Source organism: Balaenoptera acutorostrata, chromosome 15 (genome assembly GCF_949987535.1).
Source record: "Balaenoptera acutorostrata chromosome 15, mBalAcu1.1, whole genome shotgun sequence".
Classification (NCBI taxonomy): domain Eukaryota; kingdom Metazoa; phylum Chordata; class Mammalia; order Artiodactyla; family Balaenopteridae; genus Balaenoptera; species Balaenoptera acutorostrata.
In genome coordinates, this window is record NC_080078.1 from 40798665 (window position 1) to 40810736 (window position 12072).

At 46.9% G+C, this 12072-nt stretch overlaps 1 long non-coding RNA gene across 1 annotated transcript in view; it reads right to left on the reverse strand.

The window, feature by feature from the left end:
- The window catches only part of LOC130704942 (uncharacterized), a 53571-nt gene that overhangs the window by 32191 nt on the left and 9308 nt on the right, over positions 1-12072 (reverse strand). Inside the window, exon 2 of the long non-coding RNA XR_009005500.1 lies at positions 3426-3491. This is a non-coding gene — a long non-coding RNA (uncharacterized LOC130704942). The remainder of the gene's footprint in view (positions 1-3425; positions 3492-12072) is intronic.

Below are 12072 nucleotides of genomic sequence, written 5' to 3' on the forward strand. Positions count from 1 at the left end.
CTGAGGGAGTAGCTCTTTTCTTCTCTATGCTTCCTGGATTTTCCACAATAAACACATTCTATTTTTTTATTGACAGAAAAACCAATTGTGTTTCTTAAGCAAGCCACCTAAAAGCCCTGGTTGCCTCCGCATTTTTCGTAGCCTCAGCTCATTCTGAGTGTCAGTTTTTCAGCCATTATTCTATTTCCTGCCTCTCTGGTTTGAGTCCTCTGCCTTTGGACCTTTGCTCCGTCCTTTGAACATGTGAGCTAATCACAGATGCTTGTGCAAACCACACCAGCCTCCCTCTATGTGTCTTGATTTTCCTTCTCACTGGGAATATTTACAACCCAAATTTGCTTTACAGTCTCCCAAACCAAGAAACTACCCTCACGTTCTCCTGATACGAGGCACTGAGAAGAACATGCCATCCCGTCCCTAATATAGGAGGAAACATCAGACAGACCCAAACTGAGGGACAGTCTGTAACATAACCGGCTCTCACTCTTCAAAACTGTCAGTGTTGACAATGGCTCCTTTCCTCCTTCCCAGCTGGAAGCACAAGGGGAGTTTTCCCCCAATATTCACCTGTGAGAGCAGATTGGGCTTCTGGAGGTAATTCACAAACAGGTGAGGACCCCTCTCGTACTGGGCCCCCTCTGGAGTTTCAACTCTCAGCCTGGTCTACACTGAGCCCCCAGCAATTCGTCAATTTCCGTTCCGGTTCCCTTCCCCAGCCCTGGTTCCTGTGCAGCTTTCTGCTGCTGAAGCCGTGATTCTCTGCTCTTACCTGTCGGTGCCTCAGATGCAGGGGCAGCAGTTTGCCCTGTGGCCTCACTTCTTTCACAAATCTAACAAGAGTTGTTGATTTAAAAAAAAAAACAGGACTTCCCTGGGGCGCAGTGGTTAAGAATCTGCCTGCCAATGCAGGGGACATGGGTTCGAGCCCTGGTCCGGGAAGATTCCCACATGTCACGGAGCAACTAAGCCCGTGCGCCACAACTACTGAGCCTGTGCTCTAGAGCCCACGAGCCACAACTACTGAGCCCACGTGCCACAACTACTGAAGCCCGCACACCTAGAGCCCATGCTCCACAACGAGAGAAGCCACTGCAAGGAGAAGACCACGCACTGCAACGAAGAGTAGCTCCCACTCACCACAACTAGAGAAAACCTGTGCACAGCAACGAAGACCCAATGCAGCCAAAAATAAATAAATAAAATAAATAAATTTTTTAAAAAAGAAAAGCATTAAAAAATATATATCTTAAAAAAAAAAAAAAAAAAAAAACTGTCAGTGTTGTGAAAGACAAAGAAAGCCTGAGGAACGGCTCCAGACTGGAGGAGACACGACCACAGGCAACTTGTGATCTTGTGATCCTGGATATCCTTTTGTTTAAAAGGAAGGTATTGGGACAATTGGTGAAATCTGAATCTGAATAAGGCCTGATATTACATCACTGGATTGATAGAAGTTTCCTGAGCGGGGTAAACGCACTGTAGTTCTAGAAGAGAATGGCTTTTGTATTTTTTGGAATTATACAACTGAAGCTTTGGGAGGTAAAGGGTATCCTATCTGCAACTTATTCTCATATGACTCAGAAAAAACAAAACCAACACACACACACAATGTGGGCGAAGAGTAAAAAACAAGTTCTTTGTTCTATTCTTGTGATTTTTCTATAAGCCTGAAATTTTGTTGAAATTAAAAGGGAAAAAAATCCCACAAACCTCAGGCACCGCAGGCCCATTGGCCCCTGGGGCTGTCCTTTCCATGTCTGTGCCTTTAGTTCTCTGACGAGAACCTCTTCCTCCTGTCTGGGGGCTCATCCCTCTCTCACCCACAATTCCCCGCTGACTGTCAGGATTTCCATCTGGGACTATCTCAGGATCCCTTTCGCTAATGAAGATAAAGAGGCCTTTCCTTACCCTGCTGCAGAGCAGGAATTCCCCTCCACGGGGGATCCTGGATTCTCTCCATCACAGCAGTGGTTCTCACCCTCGGGAGTCCTAAAAACTCCACGCTGAGGAAACACCCTAGATTAGAATCTCTGGTGGGGGAATCCAAGCACCTGTGCTTGGAAAGCTCTCTAGGTAATTCTACTGAGTAGCCAAGACTTTAAAAAATCGACCCTACATCCCACCCAGAAAGACAACAATTAACACCCCCGCCCCGCCGGCTGCATTCCAGAACAATCAAACCAGAATCTCCGGGGTTGGGGCCCAAGCAACTGACTTTTTTAAACTCCCCAGGAAATTATACCGCCATCACGCTGATTTCTAAATATAAAAATAAAAGAAACAATCGAAAACAAATCAAAAAATAAAGAAAAACAATCAACTGGAAACAGGTGATTCCAAAGGGCAGCCACGTTTGAGAACCAGCGACTGAGGACGGCGGTTCCCAAACTTGAGCTACATCCGAGTCTCCAGTGAGGCCTGATAAAGCGCAGATTGCTGGGTTCCACCCCGGGGTTTCTGATTCAGTCGGTCTGGATGGGGCCCGAGAACCTGCATTCCTAACAAGTCGCTTGTCAGGGGACGCGCCTGCTGCCCCTCAGGACACGGCTTTGGGAACCACTGATGAGAATCTCCCTATTGTGTGTGGCGCTGGGATCAGCGGGGTGGCACCACCTGAGAGCCTGTTAGAACTGCAGACTCCCAGGCCCCCCAGATCTCCTGACTCAGAATCTGCATATTAAACCAGCTTTCTTGATTTCTGAGCCACACTGCGCTAAAGGAAGCCCCCACCATCTCACACACATACATGTGTGTTAGGGCCCCGAGCACTCAGGACTCAGGATGGGGTGGCTGCATCTGGGGAGGACCCCCATCAGTATGACCCAAAAAGCCCTCTCGTAAAAGATGGTTAACATGACCCAGACAGGCAGAGGCCGCCAGTCTGCTGGACCAGGATGAGAGGAAGGGGGAGGGCAGAGGCCCTGTAGGGGTTAACCGTCCAGAAAGCACAGGTGGGGGTGAACACCCCAGGAGCCCTCTGGTCTGCCCTTTGATTTGACCTCCAGAGAATGAAGTTGACACAGCTGCCTGACTCCTAGGAGACTCCTGGCTAACCCAGTCACTTGACGTTCTTGACCTTGGACTGTGTCCTCACCCTGATGCAGCCCCTTTAGCGACACTGAGCAGGGAGACCAGCTCAGAGCTGGGTGTCTGTCGCCGCCGCACCGTCATCGTTGCCTGCAGGGGCTGCACTTAACTGTCTGTGGGCGCTGCCCCGAGGCTGCACTTCACCGGCTCCTCACGAGAGTCTTGAGGTCGGTATTTATTATTAGCCCCAATTTACAGATGAAGGAACTGTGGTTGCGAGAGATGAACTTGCTTGCCCCAAACCACAGCAGCTGTTAAGTGGCAAGGGCAGAACTGACTCCCAAATCTCTCTGGCACCACTGTCTTGACAATAAACTAACCTGAAGCAGAACCCTTACCTGGAGAACAGGAGCCTTAACTGGCCACTGTGCTCTTCCTGCGTTTCCCCTCTGGTTTCTCCTTTGCTGAAATGACAGAAACAAAAATTATTCTAAAGCTGTGACCCTTGAGCATGTGTGGCTATTTACGTATAAATTAATTAAAATTAAATAACTTTTAAAATTCAGTTTCTCAGTCACACCAGCCACGTGTCAAGCACTCAACAGTTTCATGTGGCTGGTGGCTACTGAAATCGCATAGGACAGATTGTAGAGCAAATTTCCAAAAGTTCTCTCGAACAGCACTAGTCCAAAAAATTTTACATGCCCTTCACTACCCACGGTCACTCTTCATTCCAAGTTAACTTCAAAAAAATAAAGAAATGAAACTTCAAACCCACAGAGTGCGCTTTTACCTTGTTCTCATTTGTCAAATAGAAGCCAAAATTTTCAGCCATGAAACATCAGGTGTTAGAAGGGAGGCCCCTACTGGCAACACATGGGATTACAACCTAGCACAATCAGACACTGGAAACTGGCCAGAGGCTGGGGTGGAACAGCCATCGCTGAGGGATCAGGGAATCCACAAGTGTGGGAGAAATTCCATATCTGGATAGGATCAGGGATGAGACTCCAGGAGGAGACTTTGAGTCAGAGAATCCATCCATCGCCAGACTGAAATCTCCAGTATCATATACATCATGCCTAGCACAATGCCTGACACCAAGAAGACACATAATAAATGTTACTTACTACTCAATTTCTAAAAATCTAAAATCAGTAAATGGCACGAATTTTCCAGTCATTTATCAAAATGGGCATATAGGTTTCTGCCTTTGATATTCTGATGTGATGATTATGTAACTTCCTAATAAAGCTTGGTCTTGATATTAAAACAAAAATTAGTCACTTAAATAACTGATTGATTGATTCTGAGGATTCCAGAACTGCACCACTGATCATTTAATTCTTTTATCATTTTTTTTCCAATTGGACACATCCTTTTTTTTTTTAAATTTTATTTATTTATTTATTTATCTATTTTTGGCTGCGTTGGGTCTTCGTTGCTGTGCACAGGCTTTCTCTAGTTGCGACGAGCGGGGGCTACTCTTCATTGCAGTGCATGGGCTTCTCATTGCAGTGGCTTCTCTTGTTGTGGAGCATGGGCTCTAGGCACGAGGGCTTCAGTAGTTGTGGCATGTGGGCTTCAGTAGTTGTGGCTTGCGGGCTCTAGAGCGCAGGCTCAGTAGTTGTGGCACATGGGCTCAGTTGCTCTGCGGCATGTGGGATCTTCCTGGACCAGGGCTCGAACCCTTGCCCCTGCATTGGCAGGCAGATTCTTTTTTTTTTTTTTTTTTTTTTTAAATTCACGTTCTTTTTTTATTTATTTATTTATGTATTTTATTTATGACTGTGTTGAGTCTTCGTTTCTGTGCGAGGGCTTTCTCCAGTTGTGGCAAGTGGGGACCACTCTTCATCGCGGTGCGCGGGCCTCTCACCGTTGCGGCCTCTCTTGGTGCGGAGCACAGGCTCCAGACGCGCAGGCTCAGTAATTGTGGCTCACGGGCCCAGTTGCTCCATGGCATGTGGGATCTTCCCAGACCAGGGCTCGAACCCGTGTCCCCTGCATTGGCAGGCAGATTCTTAACCACTGCTCCACCAGGGAAGCCCCCATCCTTTATATTAAGAAGCCAATGGAGAAACAGGATTTACTATTTCAGACACTTAGCTGACACGAGAGTGTTCAATAATCAAGGGTGGTCAGAACTTTATGAAATCATCAAGAACAAGATGTCAAAATTTTTGAGTCTCTGGTAAAACATGAAAAGACATTCCTGGTTTTTCCTTTGGCCCAAGGTGGCAGGAATGAAAGATCGACTGCCTGATTGGGAGATGAATCAAATCCCAAACCATTCATTTATCCATTCAGTTCACAAATACGGACTGGGCCGCGTGGGAGCCAGGTGGCAAAGGAAATGAGCTGGCGGCTGCTTATCTGAGCCCTGCACACAAAAGAACACAACGCATCCAAAGCTCATCCCCAATCTGGAAAGCACCCTGGGCCGAGCAAATGCTCCACAAAGACCTGGGCTGGGGAGGGCAGCCTGTGGTCTCTGAGGTCTCTTCTGGGGATCTAGGGGTCCAGGTGCTGGGAGCCCTGGGCTATTGGATGCAAATCTTGACTGTGAAGAAATTGGAGTATAGATAGTGATGCAATCCCAGGGCACTGCAGAGGACCCCCAGTTACTGGGGAGGCTTTTCATGGGATCCAAGCAAGCCAATCAACAGGTTTGAGTCAGGGCTGTATTAATGATCTGGTGGCCTAAGGCTGCTTATAGGTCGCTGTCCAGAACTGCAGGGGACACAGGGTCTGGCCTAGCTTCATGGGGATGGAAGAGTAAAGAATGGAGAATATCATTTATTGCAAGATCCAAAACAGCCCGCCCTCCGAAAAAAAACAAAGGATGGTCCCCCTATTTGATGAATTTCACCGGGTTCCAGTCTTGTGCGTGGTCCTGTTCTAGGTGCTGGGGAGACAGATCGGTAAGCTTCCAGGGCCGGGGGCAGACTCATTAAAAAGGGCCCTTCTCTCTCATCCTCCTCTTCACAAGCCCACTTGAGCCCCCTCTCAATTCCTGGCATAAGTAAGGCACTATTTCACGACACTTTTACCTTAATTAAAAGGTCTCAGATACCCATACCCAATGCGCAAACGACTTGGACAGGGGAATATCCGAATGGCTGGGAAACATGAAAAGATGCTTAACATCAATGGTTACAGGGAAATGCAAATTAAAACTACGAGTGCTGCGACTGCACACTCACCAGCATGGCCAAAACCAAACCTCTGGAAATGTCCAGGGAGGGTGAGGTTGGGGAGAAGCATGCACTGTCAGTGGGAGTGTGGATTGGTCCAAGCACTGCAGAGAACTGTCGGGCAATTTCTGTTAAAGTTAAACAGGGACTTCCTTGGTGACGCAGTGGATAAGACTCCATGCTCCCAATGCAGGGGGCCCGGGTTCGATCCCTGATCAGGGAACTAAATCCCACATACCGCAACCAAGAGTTCACATGCTGTAACTGAGGAGCCTGCCTGCTGCAACTAAGACCCAGTGCAACTAAATAAATCTTTAAAAAAAATAATAATAATAATTAAAGTTAAACATACACTTAACATACAACCAAACTCCAACTCCTGGGGATAAATCCAAAGGAAAGGAGGGCGCTTGTGCACCACAAAGGCCATGTCCAGAAATGCACATCACAGCTGAACTGCGAATAGCCAGATACTAAACATAACCCAAATGCCCATCAGTGGAAGAATGGAGAAATAGCATGTACAGCACCGAAGGGAAATGACCGAATTGCTCTTGTATGCGATAATATGGATGAATCTCAAAAACAATGTTAAGGAAAAGAAACCAGACACAAATGAGCACATCCCATATAACTAAATTTATATGGAGTTCGACAGGCAAAACTCATCAGGGGGACTTCCCTGGTGGCGCAATGGTTAAGACTCTGCGCTCCCAATGCAGGGGACGTGGGTTCGATCCCTGGTCAGGGAACTAGATCCCATATGCATTCCGCAACTAAGAGTTCACATGCCACAACTAAGGAGCCCGCGAGCCGCAACTAAGACCCAGCACAACCTAATAAAAAAAACAACAACAAAAAACACCTCATCCATGGCGCTGGGGTCGAAATAGCGGCCGCCTGCTGGGGCGGTGGGAGGTGGCGATTGGGAAGAGGGCTTGAGGGGACTCACTGGATGATGGAATGTCCTCTGTGCTGATCTGGGTGGTGGTCACACGGGTGTAGACACAGGTAAAAATTCATCAAACTGTCCACCTAAGATTTGTGCATTTTACCGTGTGTAGATTATGCCTCAATAAAAGCGTAAAAGCAATCAAAGGTCTTGGTGACCACACTTGACAGAAGCGTGGCTGAACATCAAAAGCTTCCATGAAATCCCATGACCACATCCCCTGGGAGTTTAACGGAACAGTCCCAAACACGGTCACAGTCCCCAGGCCCTTGGCAACAGTTTCCATCCTTACTGCTCACCTAGCACAAAAAAGGATGTGTCCCTTTCCAGCCAAGCGGGCTGCAGCCCCTCCCAGAGCTCTCAATGGACTCACTCCCTGGAGTTGTCCCCCAACAGCCCCCAAGCACCTGGGGCTGAGTGCTGCCGGCGCAGCCCTGCACCCCCGGAGCCAGGCCTGCTCAGAGCCTCAGAGACGGCCCTGCTGGACTTCAGTGGAAATTTACGGGGCCCTGAGCAAACTGGACACGCAGGGCTGGCCTGCAAGGAAAGATTAGACAAAGGAAGAAATGCTTTAGGAGGGTCCTGTATGTTAAAACACCTTTTCTGTCAATCAATCAACTATAATGTAAAAAAATTTTTAAATAAATAAAACACTTTTTTTTTTAATACACATTTCTTCATTTCTTTATTTATTTATTTTTATTTTTTTTTTGCTGCATTGGGTCTTTGTTGCTGCATGCGGGCTTTCTCTAGTTGAAGCGAGCGGGGGCTACTCTTTGTTGTGGTGTGCAGGCTTCTCATTGCGGTGGCTTCTCTTGTTGCAGAGCATGGGCTGTAGGTGCGTGGGCTTCAGTAGTTGTGGTGTGGGCTCAGTAGTTGTGGCTCTCCGGCTCTAGAGCGCAGGCTCAGTAGTTGTGGCACACGGGCTTAGTTACTCTGTGGCATGTGGGATCTTCCCTGACCAGGGCTCGAACCCGTGTCCCCTGCATTGGCAGGAGGATTCTTAACCACTGTGCCACCAGAGAGGTTCAATAAAACATTTTTTCTGCTGGAATTGTGCAGCTTCAGCCGTGTTGCACCCTAGCCTGTGGACTTCTCAACTTCGGCTGCACGTTGAAGCACATGGGAATCACAGGGAGCTTTGAAAGGTAGGATGTCAGGCCCACCCCAGCCCAGAGCAACCGAATCAGACTCTCTAGCACAGTGATACTCAAAGCATGTTCCTGAAGCAGGAACTTGTCAGAAGTGCAAATTCTTAGGCCCACTCTGACCTCCTGGATTCTGGAGCTGGCCCTGCCAATCTCTGTGGTAACTGTTCTAAGAAGCCCTCCCAGTGATTCTGACACATGCTCCAGTGTGAGGACCACTGCTGTAGTTAGAAGTTTGCATTTCTAACAGGTTCCCAGGTGGTACAGACGCTGCTGTTCTGGGGACCACACTTTGAGAACCACCACTGTCTGTCTAAAGGTTAGAGCCAAGCTCTGGGAGGTGGGAGGGGAGATTAAAAGCTACACAAGTGAGTGACTCTGATGCAGGTGAGGGTTAATAAGCGCTTCCATGGACTTTCATCATCGAATCTGGCAGGAGGGGCACACCTGGGCGGGAGGCCCACACAGGCGAGAATGTTACAGGAGAAGTACAATTTGTTCCTCGGGCTCCTTTTCACCCCATAAAACTGCAATGTGGGGTTCCTGGTGTGGCAGGAGTTACTTTCCCATCCCTGAGAGTTTCTTCTGGCACTCCTGGACCTGGAGAGGTTTCTGGTAGAACACTTTGCATAAAAGTCTCAACTGGGGGAAAAGCCTGATTTTACCCTCAAAGGTTAATCTTTGGTCCAAGATAGATAGGAAGCAAGGGCAGGGAAATCGAGGAGTAAATGGAATGAAGAAGAAGAGGGTCTGGGCGGGGCTGGGCATGAGACAGGGGTAGGCTGGAAGAGAGAGCTGGGGTGGGGGCGGGCAGGGAGACATGTCTTCTTTCTAAGGAAGGCTGACCCTTTTTTTTTTTTTTCAATTGAGCCCCAAAAGAGTTTTGTGCAAGATTAGAGAGAGGCGCTGAGCAAGCTGATCTGCACAGCAGGAAAGAAAAGGATTGAAGTGAGTCCAGAGGAGTGGGAAGGGCAGGGAGGCCAGCACTTGGGGAGGGTGGGAGCATGGTCAGGCTCAGAGGATTAAAGCTTCCTTTTCTGAAAAGACAGACCACAGGCTGGGAGAAAAGAGTCACAACACATATACCTGGAAAAAGATTTGCATTTAGAATATAGAAAGTACCTGTACACCTCACTGGTAGGAAGGCAAACAACTCAATGAAAAAAAAATGGCCAAAAGACATGAGTAGGCCCTTCACAGAGGATACACAGATGGCCGACAACCACATGAAAAGATGCTCAGCATCATTAGTCATCCGGAAAACGCAAAACACCACATAACACCCACTAGAATGGCTAAAATTAAAGACTTCCAATACCAAGTGTTGACAGAATGGAGGGCATCTGGAACTCTCATACCCTGCTGGCAGAAACTGAAAATTGTACAACCACTTGAAGAAATTCTGGAGTTTCTTTTAACATTAAACATACACCTACCCTAAGACCCAGCAAATCCACTCAGATCTTTCCCAGAGAGCAATAAAAACAAATGTCCACAAAACGACTTGTAGCTATATTTATATATACCCCACAAAAGTCTTTGCAAGTGCCAGGGAGGAAAAGTTTCCTCCACCTTCTTAGGTTTGTGATTGGGGCCTGCAAATTAAGGTGACAAAAGACAGAGTAGCAAGAGAAAAGGCAGAGTTTATTTATTCATACATGCAAGAGTGCCCAATGATGAGTAACAAAGTAGTCTTTAGAATTTGGGCCTTATCTACTTATATACCTAACTTCGTAGGGGAAATGGAGGGGGAGAAAAGAGACTTCTATAGGAGAACAAATAGGTTTCTTTAGGAAAGACAAATGGGTTTTTAGGAAAACAAACCGGTGATGAGAAAGTTTGTGATAGTGTTTGTTCATGCAGGTCTTTCCATTTTCTTCACGGCCGTGAAACCCTCCCAAGAGGGGATTTTTGGAAGGTTTATTCTTGGTTTCTCTCCTGGAAGTAGAAGCTGCCCCAAAAAGGAAATTTATGGTGGCCCTCATTTCTCAGAAGTTTATGCTTTTAGTCAGATAAAGGAAGCTCTAGGAAGACTTCTTTCTGCATGTGTTGAATCTTAAACGTCTTCAGTATAAAATAATCTTTATACCAACTCGGGGGTTCTGAGTGGATAATAATGGTTATGCATTTGTAGGGCAGGGATGGAGGCAGGTGGGAATTGGGAGGTTGGGGACAGGGGTATAAGGAAAACAATTTTGGCACACTTTTTAAATTTTTAAAATTTTAGAAAGATATCAATGCATTGCCCATTCAAAAAAAATTTAGGTCTGTTTCCAATCTATTTAAGGATTAGTTTCAACCTCCTATTAAGAAAAGATGGATTTTTGCCTCATTAGCAAGGCTTAATACAATCCAGTCTGAGGGAAGTGCAAAGATTTTATCATCATTGGCTGCAACTTCTACCTGGAAAGGTTTTAAGAATCAGGTCACCCTTTCCACTTTGCTGGGAGGGACACTTCAGCAACATCTCAGCTGTAAGTCCCAGGACCGTCTCTCATTGTTACCCTCTGGTCACCAGGAACACAAGGGCAGCTGCAGAGGACAGTGGGTGGGGTGGAGGTGGGTCTCCAAGACCCAGCGGACAATGGAAACCTTCCCCCTTTAAGCAGATGTCAGGTGATTATTTGGGCTTTGCACATGGGTAAAAGGACGGGTGAAACTCTGACAGACACCTGCATCTTGTCCTGACATTCTGACTTGTTGCCCATAAAAGGATCAAAGTACTTTCTGGCTTAGAGAGGGAGCCATTCTTGATCTGAAGAAGATCTCAAAGGGACTTCCCTGGTGGTCCAGTGGTTAAGAATCCATCTTGCAATGCAGGGGACACCGGTTCAAGCCGTGGTTGGGGAAGATCCCACATGTCGTGGAGCAACTAAGCCCACGCGCCACAACCAGAGAGAAACCCTTGCAGCACAACAAAGAGTCCACGTGCCGCAACTAAGACATGATGCAGCCAATAAATAAATAAATAAATAAATAAATAAAAGAAGATCCCAAAATAGGAATTCAAGGTCAGTTCAAGGTTTTTCAGATAGAGTTGACGAGAGGGTCTTAAATGCCCTGAAATTTTAAAATACAAACCAGAGAGGAAAAGGATCAAGGTTCTGGTTGTGGGGACACATCTCACTTCCAGAACATGCCAAACCCATTCCCACCGAAGGCAACTAAACTAACCATGTCCTCTACCTAGACTCCTCATCTCAAATCTTCTCATCCTGATCTCCATTTAAATGCACCTCCCTCAAAATACACCTCTGATCACCCAAAATATAAGTCCACCCACGCAGCCTCTAACACATCCACCTTTACCATCTATTCTCTTCAGAGCCCTTACCACCCTCAAATCCTTTCTTATTTGCCTGTCATCTGTCTCCCAATGAGAATGACTCCAATGGTGTAGCCATAACTGGCCCTTCTTCCCGTGCTTCCCCGGTGTTTCGAGCAGTTGCCTAGTACACAGTGGGTGCTCAATATGTGCTCAACGGATGAACAAATGAGTAAAAGTTAAACTTGAGATGTCTGTGAAATAGCCAAGGAGCGATGTCAAATAAGAGTTGTTGGGACTTCCCCAGTGGTCCAGTGGTTAAGACTTTGCCTTCCAATGCAGGAGGCGTGGGTTCGATCCCTGGTTGGGGAACTAAGATCCCACATGCCGTGGGGTGCGGCCAAAAACTTAAAAAAAAAAAAAAAGAGTTGTTAAAGGTCCTGTTGTATAGCACAGAGAACTATATTCAATATCCTATGATAAAGC